At 34.5% G+C, this 24528-nt stretch overlaps 1 pseudogene; it reads right to left on the bottom strand.

Annotated features, from left to right (window-relative positions):
- Positions 1-24528, bottom strand: part of LOC144229824 (SNW domain-containing protein 1-like) — a 115816-nt pseudogene that overhangs the window by 7277 nt on the left and 84011 nt on the right.

Here is a 24528-nt window from a genome sequence, read left to right as displayed (position 1 = left end):
CTACTAAGAAGTGAATTGGTAAACCAGGAAATAAGAAAATACATGGAGGCAAATGAATATGAAAAGACAACAGTCCAAAACCTTTGGGATTCAGCAAAAGTGGTCCTAAGAGGGAAGTCTTGTTAGGAAGCAAGAAATATCTCAAATACACAATCTAACCCTACACCTTAAAGGAGCTTGAGAAAGAACAGCAAATAAAGCCCCAAGCCAGCAAAAGAAAGGAAAAAGTAAAGATTAGGGCAGAAATAAATGATATGGAAACCAAACCAAATCAAATCAAACCAAACCAAAGAAACACACACACACACACACACACACACACAATCTTAACAGAACAGATCAACAAAACTAGGAGCTGGTTCCTTGAAGGAATTAACAAAATTGATAACCCCATAACCAGACTTATCAAAAAGAAAAGAAAAACACCCAAGTATAAAAGAATGAAAGAAGAGAGATCACTACTACCACTGCAGAAATACAAACAATTATAAGAGACTATTATGAGCAATTCTGTGTCAACAAACTGGGCAATCTGGGAGAAACGAATAAATCCTAGAAACATATAACTACCAAAACTGAAACAGGAAGAAATAGAAACATTTGAACAGATTGATAACCAGCAAAGAAATGGAATCAGTAATCAAAGTTCTCCCAACAGAAAGTCCAAGGCCAGATGGCTTCCCAGGGGAATTCTACCAAACATTTAAAGAAGAATTAATACTTATTCTTCTGAAACTGTTAAAAAAAATAGAAATGGAAAGAAAGCATCCAAATTATTTCTATTGAGGTCAGCATTACCTTGTTTCCCAAACCAGACAAAAACACCACTAAAATGGATAATTACAGACCAATATCTCTGATGAATGTGGATGCCAAAATTCTCAACAAGATATTAACAAATTGAATCCAATAGTACTTTAAAAGAATTATTCACCACAATCAAGTGGGATTTATTCCTGGGCTACAGGGGTGGATCAATATCTGCAAATCAATCAATGTGATACACTACATTAATAAGAGAAAGGAAAGGAACCATATGATCCTCTAAATAGATGCTGAAAAAGCATCTGACAAAATACAGCATCCTTAAGAAAGTAGGGATAGAAGGAACATTCCTCAATCATAAAAGCCATATACAAAAGACCCACGACTAATATCATCCACAATGGCAAAAAAGCTGAGAGCTTTTCCCCAAGGTCAGGAACACGACAGAGATGTCCACTCTCATCACTGTTGTTCAGCATGATATGGGAAGTCCCAGCCTCAAATCTTATAACAAAAAGAAATAAAAGGAAGAAGTCAAAGTTTTGCTATTTGCAGATTACATGGTATATTCTGTGTAGAAAACCTGAAAGAAAAATAAATAACTGGAACTGGTATGTGAATTCAGCAAAGTCATAAGATGTAAAATCAATGTACAGAAATATGTTGCATTTCTATATACCAATAATGAAGCAGTAAAAAGAGAAATCAAGAAATTGACCCCATTTATAATTGCACCAAAACCCATAAGAGTCCTAGAAATAAACCTAACCAAAGAGGTAAAAGATCTGTACTCTAAAAATGACAGAACACTTATGAAAGAAATTGAAGACACAAAAAAATGGAAAAATGACCCATGCTCATGGATTGGAAGAACATATATTGTTAAAATGCCCATACTATCCAAAGAAATCTACACATGCAAGGCAATCACTAGCATTTTTCACAGAGGTAGAATGATTCTAAAATTTGTATGGAACCATAAAAAAAACCCAAATAATCGAAGTAATATTGAAAACCAAAGCAAAGCAAAACACATCAAAATTCTGGACTTCAAGCTGTATTACAAAGCTGTAAGTATAAAGACAGCAGGGTACTAGCACAAAAACAGACACATAGCTCAATGGAATGGAATAGAGAAGCCAGAAATAGGCCCACAACTATGTGGTTAACTAATGTTCTACAAAACAGGAGAGAATATCCAATGGAAACAAGACAGTGTCTTCAACAAATGGTTCTGGGAAAACTGAAGAGCGACATGCAGAAGAATGACCCTCGACCACTTTCTTATGCCATACACAAAAAATAAATTCAAAATGATGAAATAACTAATGTGAAACAGGAATCCATCAAACCTATAGAGAAGAACACAGGCAGCAACTTTTTTGACCTCAGCCATAGCAACTTCTTACTATAAACATTTCTGGGTGCACGGAAAACAAAAACACAAATGAACCATTGGGACTTCATTAATGTAAAAAGCTTCTGCACAGCAAAGGAATCGATCAACAATATTAAAAGGCAGCCTCCAGAATGGGAGAAGAAACTTGCAAATGACATATCAGATAAAGGGCTAGTATCCAAAGTCTGAGCTTATCAGACTCAACAGCCAAAAAATAAGTAATCGAGTTAAAAAATGAACAGAAGTCACAAACAGAAAATTTCTTCAAAGATATACCAATGGCTAACAGACATATGAAAAAATGTTCAATATTGCTCATCATCAGGAAAATACAAACCCAACTACAATGAGGTACCATATCACAGCTGTCAGAATGGCCAAAATTAACATCTCAGAAGACAACAGATATTGGTGAGTTTGTGGAGAAAGAGGGACACTCTTACACTGTTGGTGGGAATTTAAACTGGTATATCCACTTGGGAAAATGGTATAGAGTTTCCTCAAAAAGTTAAAAATAAAATTACCTTATGACCCAGCAATTGCACCTCTAGGTATTTATCCAAAGGATAGAAAAAGACTGACTTGAAGGGGCACATGCAGCCCAATGATTACATAGCACTATCAATAATAGCCAAATTATGGAAAGAGCCCAAATGTCCATCAGCCGATGAAAGGATAAAGAAGATGTGGCTTTATATGCAATGGAATATTACTAGGCCATCTAAAAGAATGAAATCTTGCCATCTGCAATGATGTGTGGATGGAACTAGAGTGTACTATGTTAAGCAAAATAAATTATTCAGAGAAAGACAAATACCATATGATTTCACTCATATGTGAAATTTAAGAAACAAAACAGATGAACATAGGGGAAGGGAAGGAAAAATAAAATAAGATAAAAACAGAAGGAGACAAACCATAACAGACTCTTAACTATAGAGAACAAAACGAGGGTTGCTGAAGGAAAGATGGGGGGTGGGGAATGGGCTGGAAGGGGGATGGGCATTAAGGAAGACATTGTTGTGATGAGCACTGTGTATTATACGTCAATGGCGAATCACTAAAATCTACTCCTGAAACCAATACTACCCTTTATCTTAACTAACTTGAATTTAAATAAAATCTTGGAAGAAAAAAAGTTAATTCACTATATATAAACTTTGACCTCTACCTTCAGAAAGTATTTGAAAATTAATAGTAAACTTGTGGGATAAAAATGAAACATTTAGTGAATAAATGCTAAGTAATTATGAAATTTAATTTAAAATTTTGTGATCAGGGCACACATCCAGTTGATATACAGTATACATATGCGTGTATATATCTATTAGTATAATAGATATACACAATAATTACTGTTGTTACTTGAGGTAGATTTTGATTATAAAAAATAACAGGTTTGATTTTTTTCAAATTAGTGGTATTCTTTTTTGAATGGATGAAAAGGAAAGAATATTATTTCTGATATATGCTTACCTTTCCAGTAGATGGTAGTACAGATGTTCATACGAGTCCACTGAGTGGTATATATTTTAAAAGGAAAGGTGCTTTCAAACTTGAAAATAGCATAATAAAAAAGCTTACTGTTAAACATTATGATGAATGGAAGAATTATAGCAATTGATATATTTCATTTAAAACTTGAAATTAAAAACTAGTATATATGTGTGCATTGTTTGTAAGTAAAAATAAACTTTAAAAAAATTAAAGCACCAATCCCCACAACAGCAATAGCTTGTTTACATGTGTTTATCTCTGTGACCCAAACACTACTTAGTTCAAAAAGTCCAATTTGATGTCCAGAAAGTCCAATTTGATACCCAACACAATCTTAAATCATACATATATGATTTTTAGTCATTGTTAATTAAACAGCATTGATATCCTTTGTCCTTCAAGATTATCCAAGGTAATACTTTCTCTCTCATTTTATTTGCTTGTAGTTTCCCTGAAATTAACTTTCTTAATGTAAATATTCCAAATCAGTGATACAGAAAAGATAAAATATTCAGAAATCACTGGTAGGTTGTAAAAGAAAAATAATTATAGTTGGGTAGATTTATAGGGAAAATTTTAATGCCAAACAAAATATGACTTAAGGAGATTATATAGAGAAGGGAGAACTCCTTATATGTCGTGAAAAGAATAGGTACCATAGGGTGATTAATAAGAAAACCTTAGCTTTTTAGTTTGTACGTGTGCCTGGAATGGCTTGTTTAGTACCTTCATGGGTAGCACTAGTCCATGTTTGTATTATGGCATTTCCTTAGTAAAGTCATTGATGTTTAATTAGGTCTCAGTAGAAACAGGTTTAGAAATCGTTTTACAAAACTACTTTGATTCAACTGTGTAATATGACATAACCTATGTGCCCTAGAGTAATTATGAGCAAATGTCTTATTGAAGTGATGCGCACACAAAACAGCTTGGTTGTATGACCTGCCCTGCGGGCAATATAATAGCTTCATTGGGAGCAGGCCACATGTGTCACACAAAGATAGCAACCCACGCTGGCTGTTCCACCAATTATGTTGGTGGGCAGCGGCCTCTGAAGGGTCCTCAGCCTTGCACTAACCTTCTGTAAAAGGTGACCCCGGTGCTTCTGGGTTAGGATGAAAGAATGGTCTGACATCATTCTGCCAGGCTTTTTTTACAATAACAGTAATTTTCAGTTATTCTGCTGCTTTTTTGGTCCAAATTATTGTCCTTCCCTGAACGTTTCTCTTTCATATGGATGACATTTACCTAATAATGTTAGGTAATTATTACTTAATATTTTTGAGGGCTTCACATCTTTACTATAGAGAAACTGTCAGCAGTAGTTTTCAAAATTTTGATGCTTATTCATTTTTAAGTCACACACCCTTATGTTCAAAGGAAAACTTAAAGAACCTCATTATATAAATATATAAAGTCAGGTTTTTCTCAGGTTGATAGAGAGGGCTGGCAGTAGAATGCAGAACTTCTTCCTTTCCATCTATTTTTGGTCACATCCCAGTGGACAAAAGCAGCTTGGTGGAACTCAGGAAAGCTTGCACAAGAAAAGGTAGAGAGAATACAGTATGCTGACATCATTTTAAATATTATGAACTTATAAGAAATGACATAAAAACATCACATATGTGAAGAGTGACCAAAAAAGCAGTAATTTAGTTTTGTATATCTTCATAGGAGTACTCATATTTCTCAAAACTTTCATTAAATCCTTCCGCTTTGACAAATTGTCTATTCTCAGCAGACTTTATGTTTTATTTTTTTTAAACATTTATTTGAGAGAGACAGAGCAGAGTGGGGGAGGGACAGAAAGAAAGGGAGACACAGAATCCTAAGTAGCCAGGCTCTGAGCTGTCAGCACAGAGCCCAATGCGAGGCCCGAACTGATGGACCACGAGATCATGACCTGCTCCGAGGTCCGAGGCTTAACCGACTGAGCCACCTACGCGTCCCAAGGTTAGCAGACTTTATATTATAATTTTTCAAAGTTTTTGATATTTCGGTTTGTTTAGGGTTTTTTATTTTTAAGCTTATTCATTTATTTAGAGTGAGACCAAGCATGAGTGGGAGAGGCGCAGAGAGAATCTCTCTCTGAATTTATATTTTTAATTTTTGAGTATTTGAAATCCCAAGCAGGCTCTCCACTGTCAGCCCAGTGCTGGGCTCAACCTCACAAACCATGAGATCATGATCTGAGCAGAAATCAAGAGTCAGACACTTAACTGACTGAGCCACCCAGGCACCCCAACTCCCAGTAGACTTTAAAAGAGTGCTCTCGACAGCTTATCTTTAATCATACACCACATATAGCAACAAATATACACACGTAAGACCCATAAATAATATGTATATACATAGACATACATATTTAAAAAGAATAGAGTTGATTATAGCAAAAATTTTTTGGTCATCTTCATTCTCATTTCAAACAATTTAGTATAATCCTGCCCTCTCATCATAAAGTACCTCTATCATTTTAAAAATCTTTTTTATTTTCACAAAGAAGATGCTTCCTTTTATAGTAGGATTTCCCTCTCCTCCTATCCTGAATGTGATTAATATAAAAACATTACTATTGTCTGCAAATTGCAAATTCGTCTCCATACTTTCTCTGTCTCTTGTTTCTCTCCAAATCTATTTTGTATATTGCTACTTAGATGAAAATACATACAGTATATAATTAGTTAAAATATATACGAGTATATATAAATCCCATCCCTACTGGACCTCCACATATCTGGTCCAACTATCTTGTGAGCCTTAAGTCCTGCTTTCTGAAATGTATTATAAAGGTCAAACAAGTGGGATCTCTTGATCTTCTGTTCTATGGGGAATGTCCAATATCCATTAGTAAAATCTATTCCATTGTTGTAGGTCTTACTCAAAAGGTATCTTTAAATTCAAACATTCACTGATAAGCCTACTAGGAAAATTTATTGCTATTTGAAATCCTATAAAATATGATATGATTTTCATGGAAATTATCATACTTCCCTTATATTATATTTTTTATCCCTTATACTTGAGTCAAAGATCATGAAATTTGGTAGCTATGAGTTATTTATCCTTATATTCTGGATTTCCTGTCAAAAACTAAATGTAAAAGAGTAAAAAATCTAAATATAAAAGAGCAATCGAGAAAAATATTTAACTAAATTCACAGATATACTAATTAGTATTAGAAATTAAATAATGGTTTTGGACGTAACAAAGTCAATTGAGTAGAAAAGTAAAAAAGTTAACAATTTTTTGACAATTAGTCTGGAAAATAATATTTTAATAAAAGTTTTACCTCAATGTCAAGTATAACAACATATAAGTGTATCAGGTATTACCTCGTCTCCTTTATGTTCTATAAAATATTACCATATATTTTTATTCAAAATCAGTGTTTATTGCATAGGTACAATGATGAAATAATCTTGTATTATTTTTCTATCCCTAGGAAAAGAAAACACAGACATGCATTTGTGTAGGAGTTTATAATTTGAAGTGAGTGGTAATAGAGAAGATGGAATTAATTCACAAAAGTCTTATTCCATGGCAACAGATGTAATTAAGTATTTACCTTCTTTTTTTTTTTTTGGTCTTTTTATTATTAATAGTCTTCAGAAGAATTTGCATGTGTTTTATTGCTCTTTAGGGCATAAATTGGTGATGTAAAAGTTATTTTTATGACACTATGAATTAATTGCTAGAAACATGTTTTAATTTAACTACATGACCAAAGTACAGTCAGGGATATTAATCATATTCACCTTTTAAACACACACAAAAATCAACTTTATCTCCATGAATAATTTCCTGTACAAAAGTTGGTTAACTCAAATATATGAGCTGTAGTTCTTGAGGGAATAAGGGTCTTATTCAAATAATTTGTTTTCTTGGGTAATGACTTGTGATATTGTTATCAGTTCATGTTCAGGATGACAAAGTTGGCCCTCAGAAATCTTAGATCAGCCTTTGTGTATGACTAAATATGTTTCTCTCAACTGATTAGCCATTACTTGGTTATTTATACAACACATTCTATGAAAATAAGATTTGAGAAATCTATGAGACTAAATGAAAAAAACTAAACAGTTTTATTTTTAAATCATAAAGTCCATTTTGAAAGAGGTATAAGCAGTATTGCAAAACATTTAAAAACTACAAAGCAAAATATATGAGAAAATTGAAACACTGAAGAAAAATATTATATATTTATTGCTTCTTATTGAAACAATACTAAAAATACTATTACTAAGTAGCCCCTTTTATCAAAGTTCTTTGGATCCAGTTTATTTTAAGAGTATAAATAAAAGCACAAATGAATTTAAAAAATAAAAAAATACAGGGGTGCCTGGGTGGCTCAGTAGGTTAAGTGTCAGACTTCAGCTCAGGTCATGATCTCACAGTTTGTGGGTTTGAGCCTCGCGTCGGACTCTGTGCTGACAGCTTGCTCAGAGCCTATAGCCTGTTTCGGATTCTGTGTGTCCCTCTCTCTCCGACCCTCCCCTGCTCATACTGTCTCTCTCTTCTCTTTCTCTCTCTATCTCAGAAATAAATAAAACATAAAAAAATAAAACATACATAAATTTAATAAATAAATGCAAATTAAATAAATAAATAAAAACAAATTAAAAGCTTTGTATTTAAAAAAGTCATATATTGATAGTAGTATATAGTGAATGGCAGAAGTTGTAAGGAATCATCTAGAAATCTNGAAAAAAAAAAAAAAAAAAAAAGGAGAGAGAGAGAGCTTACAAGAAAAATGAGACCTTTCCCTAAAATATATCCAAGAATCAAAGCCTTTTGACAAAATCTAATTTTAGTGTTCTCTATGACAACATATTTTTAAGAAAAAAATGTTAAAGTTCTTATTATTTACTGAAAGAGAGAGAGAGCATGAAAGAGATACGGGCAAAGAGAGAGGCAAGATGGAGAATCACAAGCAGGTTTCAGGATGTCAGCATTCAGCCCTACATCAGGTTTGAACCCACAAACCACAAGATCATGACCTGAGCCAAAGTCAGATGCTTTACTGACTGAGCCACCCAGTTACCCCAGTTTTTTTGTTGTTGTTGTTTTGTTTGTTTGTTTTTGTTTTTTTACCTTCTCTATAGTAATCCTATTTGATGTGAGGTCATAGCCTGTTCTGTGGGATCGTGGTCAACTACCTCTTGGCTTCATATTTTATAGTGTTTGTTCTGTGTCAGTCTAGACTCTGCCCAACAAACACATTTACACCTATGTTTTCTCTTTATTTTCAGGACTGCTGTCAACCTCTAATCTGCAGGACATACCTAAGGTAGTCGATATTTTGAACTAAAGACTCATAGGACATAGTTGGTAGTTCTTCCCCTGACAGTGAATAAAATCTCTCATATGCTCTCATATCTTTTCTGGTCACTCATGAGCAATTCAGAAACCTACAGTCAATTTAAATTGCAAATATACTCTCAATTTAGAAAGTAAAGTTTTCCAGAACTGATAATCAAAACTCCTAGCTTGAATTTAAATTAATATCTCCTTTTTTTCACTTACTAACCATATTTCCTAATATCTCTGAAGTTGAAGCATAGAGAAGAGAATAATCTAAATAAGTCTAGATACAACGCCCTCTTCTCAGCAAAGACTTATTTGAAGATTATAATCTATCTCATGTTAATGTGTATAGTTTTTTTCACAGATTTTCTTGTTGGACCTCTTCATGATAAGTTCCTACATAAAAAAGTGCTAGTATTTTTGGCTAGCCAATTCCAATTCCACCTAAGCTTCGGCCTCTGTTGGTAAACCCTATAGCCTCTAAAAGTTGGACTGTCCTGGGCTTTTCTTTGATTCTCTAGAGTGGACTTGCCATGGTGGCAGAGTTGGAAGCTATGCATGAGCTCAATAGCATCAGCTCTTTGACCAAAATTGATTTGTTGACTGCCACTCCTGATCTATAAGTAATAGAGGAAAATACTGAGTCCATAAAACCACACTTTGAGGAGATCAACCAACTATTTTGTAAAAGTGCCTAACATCAGTCACCTTCATCCCTAGAACTGGCAATGTTTCTACTGACTAGGGTAAGATATGGGTTTGCCTTTCCTTCCCATAGTACTTTAGCCAGCACCACTATCTGTGGACATAAAGAGGATCTTATGATATGAGATCTTGCATAATATCTGCTAGGCCTGAAGGAAAAATTTACAGCTAAGGAAAGGAAGCAGTACCTTCAAAACGGGATCAACTGGTGCTACTACATATTACACCGTTCAGAATCTACTAGACAAAAATATGGGTACAGAAGAATGGCCTCTTAAAGATGCAGCAGGGGATCAGCACAGAGACAACAGTTCATAAAAATGAAACATTATCATTCAGGATCTGATTTTAGCCTCTGAGACCTTGAGCAAAGAACCCAACTAAGCTGTGCCCAGACTTCTGACTTACAGAACCTGAGATCATAAATGGGTATAGTTTTAATCCTCTAATTTTGTGATAATTTGTTACACAGCATAGAACACTAATACAACTTCTTTTTTATTGAAGATACCCTGCTGATAAATCACTTGAACAAGAGTCTTCATCCTAGATTTTTCTTCTCAGGAACATAAACTAAGACATCAGCTTAAATGAGATTTCTTTTCATTTCTACTATGATTGCTCATCTGGTCTCCAGGATTCATGTGTATTTGGCCCCCTGTCATAAGGTAGTGCAGTTATTTCCCTGACATCAGCTTTTACTCTGTTGATGCAAATCATGTTCACTTTTCTAAAATGTGATTCCTGTAACCGACTCCTGAATTAACTCTACTCACACACACACACACACACACACACACACACACACACACCATTGTATCATTGTATCAAATCCACCATTGTACCAAATTCAATGAGTGGTCCATTTGAAACCCCTCTCAGTAATATTTAGTTTAAGAGTTAGTACCCTTTATATCTTCCCATTGAGAGGTAGGAAAATGAGATTCACAGCACAATTCTTTTGAAAGGAATCTTCCTAATCAAATCCACTTAATTACCAATATTTCAAAACATTGATATGCTTGATATAGAAAACAATGGGATCTATAATGGTTTTGCCCTATGTCCATCTAACTAAACTGTAACTGTAATTATAATTGTTTTTCCCTTTGTGGTTCTATGTGCAAGGTGATCACAAGAGAAATTGTGGGGGATTTTTAGTTGGAAGCAAAAATGCTGCCATTACACTATGAAAAATATTTCAAAGCCAGGTGTCCCTGTAACTAATACATTGTTGCAGTTGTACTGGCTCACTTTGTTCATAGGAGATAGTTGTTAGGTCTATAGACAATTGACTTTAACTTTTAGGTAATTCAAGTTCTAGGTTGAGTACTTGTATAACGCTGTATAAAGGACCCCTTCTGCAGGTCAAATGATGTCATTGATATTGGATGCAGTTTAAAAAAATTCACTTTGCCCTTGTAGGTTTTAGATTGTTCTGTGGGTTCTAATTCTCCATTATTTCACATCCAACTTTTTTCCCCAACTGCCAGCCCTCCGGACTGAGGCTTCAGGCCCACCAACACACACAAAAGTAAAAACCTGTCATAGACTTTTTATCAGCTCCCACAACTATATAAAGTCTAATCTTTATAATCATTCAAATACCAAATATGTATAATTTTTATATTGTAGAAAATTACATAAGACTCATACTGGTTCTACTTTCCTGATCAAACTTTCACAGTTATGTACGTCAAATGTTGATTTTCCACATGATATGAATCTGATATTGATAATATCTATATTTTTTAATGTATGCCTTTTACACAGGATTTTGATTTCTACTTTTTTTTTTAATGTTTTATTTATTTCTGAGACAGAGAGAGACAGAGAGCGTGAGCAGGGGAGGGTCAGAGAGAGAGAGGGAGATACAGAATCCGAAACAGGCTCCAGACTCTGGGCTACCTGTCAGCACAGAGTCTTACACGGGGCTCGAACTCATGAACCGTGAGATCATTACCTGAGCCGAAGTTGGATGCTTAACCTACTGAGCCACCCAGGCGCCTTTTTAAAAAAAAAAAATGTTTTTAATGATAGATTTCTACTGTGTTTAATCATTAGCGATAGAGCATTTAGTGCCTACTTGTAGCATTTGTCAGTGTTTTTATTTGCTGTTAATGCTATACTTCTTCAGCCACAGGATACTCATGGGGCAAGCGCAGACTCTCACAGGATCTGATCATGCGCACATGCATGCACTTGACCCACCAGCTACCAGGTTCCCCCTCCTATCAGACACTAGACTAAGGCATAATGCCTCACTTGAGGGCTGTGAAATCAATCTCCACTTCCAACAACTCACCACCTCAATACACGGTGGAAGGGTGACCTCCGAGGGATTGCAACCTCCAAGCTCAACACCTGGATCAAACATAGGTAAAAAACTCAGTCCTGTGGCACTACCAGGCCAGCGTAAGGATGGCCAGTGCCTCCTCCTTGAGACGCCATGGTGTGTGCCGGCCTTATCCCTCCTCCCTCTCATCCTCAGATCCTTGCAAGGAATGCAAGGAATAAAGGGCAATAACAGAACATAGTCTTTCTCCTTTCTTCCCCTCTGCTTACACAAATAAGTCAGGGGTGGAGGGTGGCAGAAATGGTGGGACAGAGAAAAAAAGAGGGGTAGGTCAAGAAAATCCTGAGATACTAGGTGTTGGGGCAAAAGCATGAAGAATACATCCTGGTAAGGCAGCATGTGGTATTGGAAAATGTGAGCCCAGTTGCTGAGACCTGGAGGATGCTTCATTATTTCATCGAGCTTCACTTAAAGAAATTGAAAGGCAAGATGAAGAATTTCTTTTTTTTAATGTTTATTTTTGAGAGACAGAGTATGAGCAGGGGAGGGGCAGAGATTTGAGGGAGACATAGAATCTCTAGCAGGCTCTGAGCTATCAGCCTGGAGCACGATGCGGGGCTCGAACCCACAAACTGTGAGATCATGACCTGAGCTGAAGTCAGATACTTAACTGACTGAGCCACCCAGGCGCCCCTAGATGAAGAATCTGAAGAAAATGGACAGAGAGCATTTAATCACAAGCATGGGGCCCTTTAGACTGTGGGGCCCTGTGCATCTGCATTGTTTACAGGCTCATGAAGTCAGCACTGATTCTTAAGTGTATGGGGCTAAGAGCAAATATTTCACTCTATTAAACTTTTAGGACAACTGAATCTCTATAATGTAACTCATGTAGTATTTGGATGGAAAACCATATACACTGTACACATGTACAGGGAAACATTTTTTTGAAATAAAGTTTCCATATTTAACAAAGTATAGAATTAAAACTATGCAAAAGTATAATAAAATTCAGCATAAAGTGGAATTTTAAATTTTTGCTCTGAACTTAGCCTTGAAGTATGAATGATAGAATTTCAAAGTTGAACTTCATGAAAGGCAAATGTACATTATGCCACTGAAGGTTATTCCATTAATTTAGTGACTAGTATAGAAATGCCAATGCAAGACTAATTCCTAAGGTAATTTGGCATTGCTGTTACAGGAATCTAAATCCATAGTCATTCACATTTTCAGAAATACACACCATCGTTACATAAATCTGTTGGTTTCAAACCCATAAAAGGTTTGAGTTTTGGTCTCCATTTTGATTCAGGCTGACCTATTTAACAAAAATCTAAAATCACCTCTGGGAGATAATCTTTACATGAGCAAGTTTGACAAAAGATTTAGGGAGGGGCACACATCCTTTAGATGAAGCAGTGAAAAGCTCATTTAAGAAGATCAATCAGGAAAATAATTAGCCTCAGGATATTTGCAAGTGAAATCGCCAGTTTGGGATTAGAGGTGAGAGAGAAAAAGAAGGTCAAGGTTCCTGAGAATGTTCTTATCTCTAACAATCCCCATTTATTCTCTAAGGATCAGGACTTGTCTATCATCCTAGTTTTTGAAAGTCTTCATTGGATGCAAAATTTTACTTTTCTTTCTCTTTGTTATAGAGGCAAAAATGAACTCTCTTATGACCTGACTTATGTCAATAAAATGGAATAACATATTTCCTCAAGTATAAAGCCTATCATTTTACATGAGAGTTATAAATCAAGATAAAAGAATATCATTTGTTTAGATTTTATATGACATTTGAGAGAAAGAAATGAAATAGTTTAAGAACTAGTATTACTCTAACAGTTAATATTGCCCATAAAGGTAATATGGATAAAGTGGAATTTATGTAAAATCAGATATAACGTATCTATTCAGATGCTCCAGAGCTTCTCAGGGTCTCATCTAAATGGATTTTGTCATTCTTTCAAGTTATGTATGGCCCATCAGAAATACCAAGTTATCCGTTTTTTCTCTCTTGATATTTCATTCTTTTTTAAAATCTTTCTAAGGCTGTTTGTTATTCTTCCTTTTTGTCATTTCTCTACTAGTTCTTTTTTTTTAACCAAGTGCAAACTGTCACTTGATCAGAAGTCTACTTTAATATTAGCTGGTAATTTTCTCTCATCAGCTCGTTTGGTTGATTCCCCTTTATGTTTTGCTGCTCTGGGAGCTGTCAAATGATAGTTAAGTTCCACAAGACAGTAAATCAAAAACGTTGATAATACATTTTAATTATAATCCAGTTTTTGCTCCTCTGCTCTTGCATGCAGATCGATTTGCCCATTGACATATAACACATTTTTAAGGCTGTTTACACATTGGTATTCTTTTCACATTTCACAGTAAAGGTAAAAGTCTTGCTTCAATTTATCTTGCTGCTTTCCCCTTCCCCTCTTCACTTCTATAAAGCTGGTGATCAAATTTTAGTGCTCAAACACAGCAATCATATTAACCCCATCACGGTGTGCCTATAGCCTTCTCAAATAAAATCCCATAAATATATATTAAACACATCCTATTTTCCAAAATGAGGAGGGACAGAAAATAGTCGCTCCACTCGAGTGGCTTATGGTCTATTGACATAGCTAAAAATGAGTCCATTATTGTACTGTGCTTTATGTTCCTCAGTAGAGGTAAGCAAGTAGTGCCATCATAGTCAATAAGAAGGGCACCTGTCACTCAAAGAGAAAGAAAAATGATATCTTGGCTGACTCTTGAAGAACATGTAACAGTTTACCTACCAGCTGAAGAAGAGGGAAAAGAATGTGACCCAGGGCACCCAGGAAGTGCAAATGCTCCAACATGTGAAAGAGAATGACACGTTGTGCAACTTAATGTGCCTGGAAAATAGTAAAGGTACTTGGCTGGGGAGAGGAAAAAGAAATATTGAGAAGAGATGAGGACAGGTGGAGTCACAAATTCAAGGACCTATGAGGGTCAAATCTTAAAAGCAATGTATTTCTCTATATTTGGGTAGAAACAAACTGTAAGAATATAATAGGAACCTACGTGAGACTACAGCTTAGGAAACTATTGCTTCTAAGTCCCTATTCCATCCTTGGTTCCGCTTTGTGAGAGCTGAGGCTCAGATTCTGCAAACGACAGGTCTGCTTTGACCACTGACTTCTTGTTAGATTGTGCTAACACAGGGGATTTAGAGGGATTGAAAGGTGAAAGGGGAACAGAGGAGGCTCGCTCCTTATTTGCTTGCTGTTGGTCCCACAACAAATCTCTTCAGCAGTCTCCTGGTCCTCGCTTCTAGCTTCTTTTGACATTCCTACAGCCAGCTTTCCTGGACTCTCTCAAAGGACCCGCAGCAGCCTGAGCTCCAGTCGGGAATGCTGTTTTTTTTGTCCCTCTGAAATCTTATAAACTCAACGTTTTCCCCTTATATTCTCCCGGACACGGGGCTATTAGCTACTCCATTCAATTACCTCCGGGATACCTCTGTGCTTTTGTTCTGGTCTCTGTTCTATAACAGGTGCGTAACTTACAGTCAAATGAAATACTTTCTGTTTAAATATTTATCATGTATTCCACTTCCCCGCTGATATAGTAACTGTAACTTAAATTCAATATTTTAAAGCCTTTACATTTAAAATATAGAAATAAACCATTGTCAATGATTATTTCTATAATAGCTATAGACCGGAAATATTATACTTTTTCTTTTTTTTTTTTGCAAAATATCAGTATCAATTCTTATAATTAGTTTTTTTTATTTGCAGGTTAGAATTTATTCCTAAATGTTTCAATTGAAATTAGTGCTTCATGTGATTATTTTTGTTTGTTTTGTGTTCTTTATAATTTACATAAGTTTCATAGTGGAAAATGGCTCTTAGAAATGTTTCTTAAAATACAACCTGCCATGTGCTCCATTTCCAAAGTTTTATTGTCACATCAATTGAGAGGCTATTAAAGTCCAAATTTGAGCAACAGAAATGATATAATAAAAATTTGTACTAAGAAATTATAATGATTTATTAAAATTTGTTATTGCTTTAATACTGTTAATAAAATTTTATGAGAGCTACAAATAACTATTTATATAGCCTACCATCAACTATGATTGCATATATTACCTTATTTAAGCCTTATAATAACTTATTAAAGCCTGAAAAATATATTAAAATGTCCTGTAGTGGATTCAGAAAATGTTGCCTTACATATGGATGTTAAGTAACTGGTCTATTTGAACACAAAGCACAGTTATTCGTTTCAATCATGTGGCACACTTTTGTCTGACAAGTGATCCGATTCTTTCAGTCTCAAATTAAAATGTTATTTTAGTTAATAGAAATGGTACTTAATACATTGTTTAAAATTTATATTCAATATTACTTTGTAATACTTAGAACTCTCTAACAAAATGTGACATAGATTTTCATTATCCTTAAGCTATTATTTTATTAGTTTTGCTCTTTGAAGAGTAAAAATGACAATTCAAGGTTTAAACTATTTTTAAACCATAATTTAGATGTTTATTTTACCAGGATGAGACTGATATTTCTCATCATATTTTAACTCATTTAAATTTATATGAATAGGGACCATGGGTGGCTCAGTCAGTTAAGTGTCGACTTTGACTCCGGTCATGATCTCATAGTCTGTGAGTTCAAGCCCCAAGTCAGGCTCTATGGCTGACATCTCAGAGCAGAACCTATAGCCTGCTTCAGATTCTGTCTCCCTCACTCTTTGCCTACCTCCTGTTCACACTCTTTCTTTCAATCTCTCTCTCAAAAATAAATAAGCATTAAAATTTTTTGAAATAAATATATATCTCTGTGTGTGTGTGTATATATATATATACTGATACTCATATGTACATATAAATATTTTTTTCTTTCATAGTTTATTGTCAAGTTGAATTCTATATAACACCCAGTGCTCATCCCAACAAGTGCCCCCTCCATGCCCATCACCCCCTTCTTCTCTCCCTCACCCCCATCAGCCCTCAGTTTGTTCTCAGTATTCAAAAGTCTCTCATGGTTTGCCTCCCTCCCTCTCCCCAACTATTTTTCCCCTTCTCCTCCCCCATGGTCCTCCGTTAAGTTTCTCCTAATCCTCCTATAAGTGAAAGCATATGATATATGTGTTTGCCTGCCTGACATTATGTTCTAAATATGTAGTAAAGCTGACGACATCTCTTCTAGATCTCTGTCATAATGGTAAGATGGTGGGTAGGAAAGATCCAATTTTTAATATTGAGAAAAAAAGAGAAAAATTTAAGGAATAAATTGTTGCCTGTTAGACCGTTGTGGAAAGTATTTGCCTGAAACAGATTTACTGTGGTTTTGCTTCACACCTGGGCATTCTTATGAAATTATCTTTTCTTCTATTGCATTTTCTGCTATTAATAATTTGTTCATTTTTTAATTTATTTTTTATTTTTTACATATAGAGAGGGTGTGTGAGTGGGGAAGAGGGGCTGAGGGAGAGAGAGAGAGAAAATCTTAAGCAGGCTCCATACTCAACATGGAGCCTGATGTGGGTCTCAATCCTACAACACTTGGATCATAACCTGAGCTGAAATCAGGGTCTGATGCTCAACTGACTGAGTCACCCAGGTGCCTCTATTCTTTATATTGTATAGAGTTGATCATTCTTATTCCATATGACTCATTATACTCACATTTATATAAACCTAAAAGACACTCTTAGACATCTTCACCAGAATATATTTGAAAAAGTTTATGGCAGCACTATTTATAATGTTGTAAATCTAATCTTAACTCAAATGTCATAAAATATCAACTTTATTTCTGTATATGAAGGATGAATATGAACTGTGGCAAAGTCACACAATAGAATATTATTATAAATGAGCTACAACTAATTGAAAAATGTAGATAACTATTAGCCATATAATATTGAATAAAGTTATCCTTTCAACAAAGTTAAAAGACTTTTAACAATATATATTTTTTCCATACATATGCATATATATTTTTTAAAGCAAGAATATGATAAATCTAAAGACCCAGAAATGGTTTACTTGGTAGAGTGGATAGGAAGAGTGAAGGGGGGCAAAGTAGAGATAAAGAGAACATTCTGGGGGGCCAAGATGAAGCAGCTTGTTCACAATGATCACTAACTGAGGACAATTACAGATGAGGAATTTGGACACAACAATTTGAAGAAGCATACTTGTAGGCATAGTTACTGTATTGCTTTGGCTTTGATGGAAAATTTATTGAATGAAATTAACAGATTAGATACTGCAGACACAAAAGCAATGTGATTCATTTGAAAGTCAATCAGATTAAACTATGACTGAGATAATTATTGGATTGATTTATAACAAAGTTTGTATCCAAAAGTTATTTGAAATATGTATAGTAAGGTCAATGAAATAAATTATGTATTTTTATTAAGCATATCCAGGAAAGCTATCAAAAATTACAGAATTATCATATTTCAGTATATTTATTATATATACAACTATGAATCTATCATCTAGCTACCTACCTACCAATTATCTATCATTTACTTATTTCTATTTTATCTTTCCAACTCAAATTTATCATAAACAGAATTATAGATGGAGAACATGTTGACCTGAACATTCAACTGATGAACTTGCAAGATTCCAATATATCCTTTGAAAAACCACACTCTAGATATCAGTTGAGTAATTTTTAAAGTGTATTTACTAGAATTATTTAAATGTAAGCTTATTTTTTGCAATATATAATAAATACATTTAATCCAATTTCTTCTTGGAAAAATAAAATTGCACAAATTTGCTGTTATTTACATGGGTAGATAAATAAATGTTCTAAAGAGTCACTGATATACATGAGCACACTAGAACCCCGGCTCCACAGCTTAAGGAGATTATTTTGGTCATTGCTTTATCTCCAGATCCCAGCATATTACCTGGAACACTAGAGGCCCCACAATTAGTAGGTGAAATAAGTACTGAATGAACAGAAGACTGTGAACATCTGTTACCATGCCAGGTAGAGATTTTACAAGAAATTATTGTTGCAGGAATGGACATTTGTGATTTTAATTGCTTTCCTTCAAATTCGTGATTTTAAATGTACCAGACTATTTCCCAGTAGAGACTTAAACTTTATTTTTATGTATTAAAGTGCTGTCTATTTTCTTTTCTATTGCAACAGATTGTTTTAGTCTCGCAATTACATTATTTACAGAACATGTTTTGAAAACGTTTTAAGAGTTGCAAAATTTCACCCAGACTTAGTCTGCTTCTTACATAATAACATAGGATACCTCCATATGCCTGATTTTTAAGACACTTTGGAATAATTAATTCTTGTTATCTATATATCTAGAATTTTCTTCATGACATCTGAAAAAAGCTTTAAATTCAAAAAGTTTTTATCCTCTTATGCCAACCTAAAGAGGTGGTGCTAAAATCTAAAGAGTTAGTGCTAAAATTTAAACCCTGCACAATAAATTGGAATATCCAATTTATGTCAGAATTTTGGACTTATATTATTTTTCTTTCCTCATATATTATTCATAGAGTTTTGCCATATTCTATTCAGTATGTAAACCAGTAAGCACATCCTGAATAAGGCAACTTTCTATATTTTAAGAGAACATTCTATGAGGTTGAGTAGCACAGAATTCTATAAATAGGTACTTGAAAATTGCTTCGTATCTTCAATAGATCATAAAATAGATAGCAAACTATATATAGTAGATTTAAGTAGGAGTTAAAGTGAAGTAAAATATGATGAAAGGCAAGCAAAGAGTAGAAAGAAAAATAAAAACCTTTACCTGGAAAACTGGAATTTACTAAACTACTTTTCTTTGATATGTTTATATGCTTTTATTCTATGGTACATACATGAGTATGTCAGATTTTCATGGAATAGCTTACTCTCTATATAGTGTTCACAGGAGATTACTAGGCACATAATTTCTAAAATTTGTCAGACCCTATGAAGCAGAAAATAAGTCATAAATGGTTTCTAAGTAATTAAACAAACAATTCTAAAGCTTACTTGTTTTAGGAGTTTTTGAGCCAATATAAATGGATGAGATGTTTGGGGAATTTTCTTAAATGTTTATTTATTTATTTAGAGAGAGAGAAAGAAAGGGAGCTTGCACATGTGAGAAGGGGAGGGGCAGAGAGAGAGGGAGAAAGAGTATCCCAAGCCAACTTTGCACTATCAATGGTAGTTAGACCTGGAGCTTGATCTCCAAACTGTCAGATTATGACCTGCCAAAACTGGAAGTCAGACACTTAAGTGACTGAGCTACTGAGGCGCTCCCCCTGCCCCCCGCCGCCCAAGGAAAATTGTATTGTATTGTATTGTATTTTACTTTTTAAATTTATTTTATTTTATTATCTTATTTATTTTATTTTTTTAACTATTTGTGTATTCTATATTCTCCTCCAAGGAAATCAGAAGCTTAGAGGATGTTGTGGACAATGGCAGTGAAACTGGGGGCTATAACTCAAGGTTTAGTGGGACCATGAACTCCCTCGCCCTGCCAAGGAATTGGAAGGGATGGGTCTGCTGAGAAGCCAGAACATGATGGATGCTAAGATAATCTTTCATTTGCTCAAGGAAATGTATTTCAGTGCATGAGTCTACCCCTTAGTCCCATGTTCTGATACCATTTAAGAACCCTCAATACTAATATCCATATCTAAATGTTTATGTGAGTTCCTATTGGCTACTCATATGAATAGTAATCCTAGTAATTATAAATGAATACATAATACCACCTAGCAGATTGTAGGAAATATTGGTATTATTGTAATTATAATTATTACCACTTAGAAAAAGATATATTTGTATGACCTTTCATTGCTCAAATTTATTTCATTTTCCTTTCACAGTTCTACAGAAGGTTTAAATAGCATTTCCAATATGTGCTCAAAATGCCCCCAAATCATTATGATTCAATTTTAAAACTAAAGAGATAGTCTGAGAATACATTTTCTAAATGCTTTCTAAACTATTTTCAAAAATTTTAACTAATCTTAGGATGGGTAAATGATTAAAAGATACATTGTGTGAACACATAGATATAAATACAGTGAACTTTATGAAAGCAAGTGGAAAATTTTTTAGATATTTAAAGAAAAATCTGCAAATAAAGTGATCAAACTAGTTAAGAAAAACTCATTTTGCCTATATATTTTATATTTTCATGTGGTTGATTGAATCAGAGCTCAACTTTCTTATAAAATGCTGATATAAATATAGCTCAAAATTCCTAAGCACATATCTTTTTTTAACAAGGAGACGTGTATTCTGTCGTTTTTACAATAGGCAATGGCAAAAAGTTATTTATTTATTTATTAATTTATTCTGCCTAGGAATGGAGAAAGGAATAATTTATTTCTTAAAGTCATCTTAATACATAAAATGTAATATGAAGGATTTTAGTTTTTTGATGTGTTTAAATTAGACTATGATCCAAGCCATTACTTCTTCAATTGGCACTATCTTCCCAGTAGATTATTATTACTATTATTATTTTTATTTTTTAACGTTTATTTATTTGTGAGAAACAAAGAGACAAAGCACAAGTGTGAGAGGGGCAGAGAGAGAGACACACACAGAATCTTAAGCAGGATCCAGGCTCTGAGCTGTCAGCACAGAACCCCATGAGGGGCTTGAACTCACGAACCATGAGATCATGAGCTGAGCTGAAGTTGGATGCTTAACCAACTTAGCCACTCCTCACCCTGAGTATGATTATTTTTTAAGTCATATAGCTTGTCCCAAAAAACTCTTCTCTATCATACTTATTGTCCACTATTCTAAACTGTTTATAATATCAAACTTACTTCATAGGCTACAATTTTCTGGTTTCTCTTATTTTCAAATGTGTGTATGTGTCACTGTGAGTATTTTCCATCTCATAATCTGTTAACTGTTGCTGTCACTATTTGGGCTTTTTATTTTCATTATGATAAGTATTTACTTTATACTGTTAGCATATCTCTTGAAAGTGTTTGAGTTAATATATTATTGAAAACAATAAAAATATTTCCCACTATTGGGGCGCCTGGGTGGCTTAGTCGGTTAAGCGTCGACTTTCGCTTAGGTCATGATCTCGCGGTTAGTGGGTTCGAGCCCCGCGTCGGGCTCTGTGCTGACTGCCAGCTCAGAGCCTGGAGCCTGTTTCAGTCTGTGACTCCCTCTCTCTCTGACCCTCCCCTGCTCACGCTGTCTCTCTCTCTCTCTCTCCTAGAAATAAATAAAACATTAAAAAAAATATTTCCCACTATTTTATACTGGATTTTTAAATATTTTTATTTTTAAAAAGTGGTACCTCAAATTAATAAGTCATTACAGTTAAAAGGTAAAATAGCTAATAAATGCACTAAAACTTATTGCCAGTAATATGACATTATATAGGCATAGATACATCCAATATATTGTAGCCTAATATTTGGCAACTGCCAATGAGATATAGAATAAAGGAAGTTCATTTAAATGAAGAAGTTTTCATGTCATTCTTGAGGAAGAAAAGACACTTAAATATAACTGCTTTGACATTTTAACTTTTTCTCTTAGCGTATTTCCTGTAGCTAAACCTCTTACCCATTGAACACATTCCAAATCATTTTATTATAAGTAATAAACTCATAGAAATACCATATACCAGCACTTTAGAATTAGACTTGATTTCTTTTACTTGAGCTTTGCAATTGTCTCCCAAGTTTTTTAGTCATTGAAACAGAAAAAATATGCCAAAAACACTAGTATATAAGACTCTGTCTTCTATCAAAAAATCCCATAAGGGCACCTGGAAGTTTAGTCAGTTAAGCGGCTGACTATTGATTTCAGCTCAGGTCATGTTCTCATGGTTCATGAACTCGAGCCTTCTGTCAGGTTCCGTGCTGACAGAGCAGAGCCTGCTGGGATTCTATGTCCCCCTCTCTCTCTGCCCCTCTCCTGGTCACTCTCTATTTCTCTTTCTCAAAATAAATAAATGAGAATTTTTTTAAAAAACCCACAATATCCAAAATATTAATACTATACTGTAAAATAAGGATCTAATTCAAGCTTACCCCAAAATAATGAAAATTGCTAAAAATTAGTGTTTCTTTATGTGAATGTCCTGAAACAGCCAGTTTGTAAATATAGTAAAAATTCTGATAAATGGCTAAAATTGATTTATTAAATAATAATGGGGAAGTTTATTTCAAAGGATTAATTTGCTCTCAAAATATGCCATATTTAGTCTTGTTCCTGAAACTAGCATATTTGATATATGAATCTCTGAGGATGAGGTGTTCAACATATACTTGATAATATAAATTTGTAAGTCCAAATTCAATTATGAGTATCTTTATTCATTAAAAACAAACAAACAAACAATAAACATTGAGTTGAGACCTAGGATTTTCAACAGCGAATTACACAAAGTTTGGTCCTTTCTTCATGAAGCTTTATAATCTTGCAGGACAGACAAACATTAAACAAATACAAATTAGGGACACCTGGGTGGCTCAGTTGGTTGAGTATCCCACGTCAGCTCAGTCTATGATCTCATGGTTCATGGGTTCAAGCCCCATGTCAGGTTCTATGCTGACAGCTCAGAGACTGTAGTCCATTTCAGATTCTGTGTCTCCCTCTCTGTTCCTCCCCTGCTTGTGCTCTGTTGCTCAAAAAAAAAAAAAAAGTTAAAACTTTTTTTAAAACAAATACAAATTAATTATTTAGCAGTGATTGTGATAAAAACCAGAGTTACAAGATGCATTAAATGTATATTATAGAGTGAAAGGAATGGTTAGCTAGAGTCTAGTAAGGAAGATTAGTCATATTGATATTTAGAAGAATAACAATGAAAGTAGAAGCTTTTTTTTTTTTGCCTAGTAAGACAAAGAAATGAAAAAATAAGTAATTCATGCAAAAGAAACCAAATCTGTGGAAATGCTGAGTAGGAAGAAGCTTTGCACAATGTAAGAACCAAGAGAAGCCAGAGTCCCACAAAAGACCTAAGAGGTAGGTAGGTAAAGAGTTATCATTTGAGGTCTCATATCATATAAAATGTGTTTACCTGTTGTATTCTGGAATCAAGTGAAGATATTGTAGGATTTTTGAGTAGGAGGATACCATGATCTTATCACTCATAATGAACACAGATTGAAGGGTAATTAAGAATTATAAGAATTTTTTTTAACGTATAAGCTTATTTTGAGAGAGAGAGAGAAAATGCAAGTTGGGAAGGGAGAGAGAGAGAGAGAGAGAATCTGCACTGTTAGTGCAGAGCCTGACATGGGGCTTGAACTCACAAATTGTGAATTCATGACCTAAGCCACCATCAAGCATCAGATGCCTAACCTAATGAGCCACCCAGGCACCCCAAGAATGTTAAAGGAGATCCCAACCAGGAAACTACTATCATATCAAGGAAGGCAAGATATGTTGAGACTAATGGGTGGTAAAAAAAGAGTCAAATCAGAAGAATGTTTGGGTGTCTGGGTGGCTCAGTTTGTTCAGATTCTTGCTCTTGATTTTCACTCAGGTCACGATCCCAGGGTCATGGGATTCAGCCGAGCATCGAGCTCCCC

Source organism: Crocuta crocuta, unplaced genomic scaffold (assembly GCF_008692635.1).
Source record: "Crocuta crocuta isolate KB4526 unplaced genomic scaffold, BGI_CrCroc_1.0 scaffold517, whole genome shotgun sequence".
Classification (NCBI taxonomy): domain Eukaryota; kingdom Metazoa; phylum Chordata; class Mammalia; order Carnivora; family Hyaenidae; genus Crocuta; species Crocuta crocuta.
Note: the sequence above shows the minus strand (reverse complement) of the source record. Positions and strands in the feature narration are given on the sequence as shown.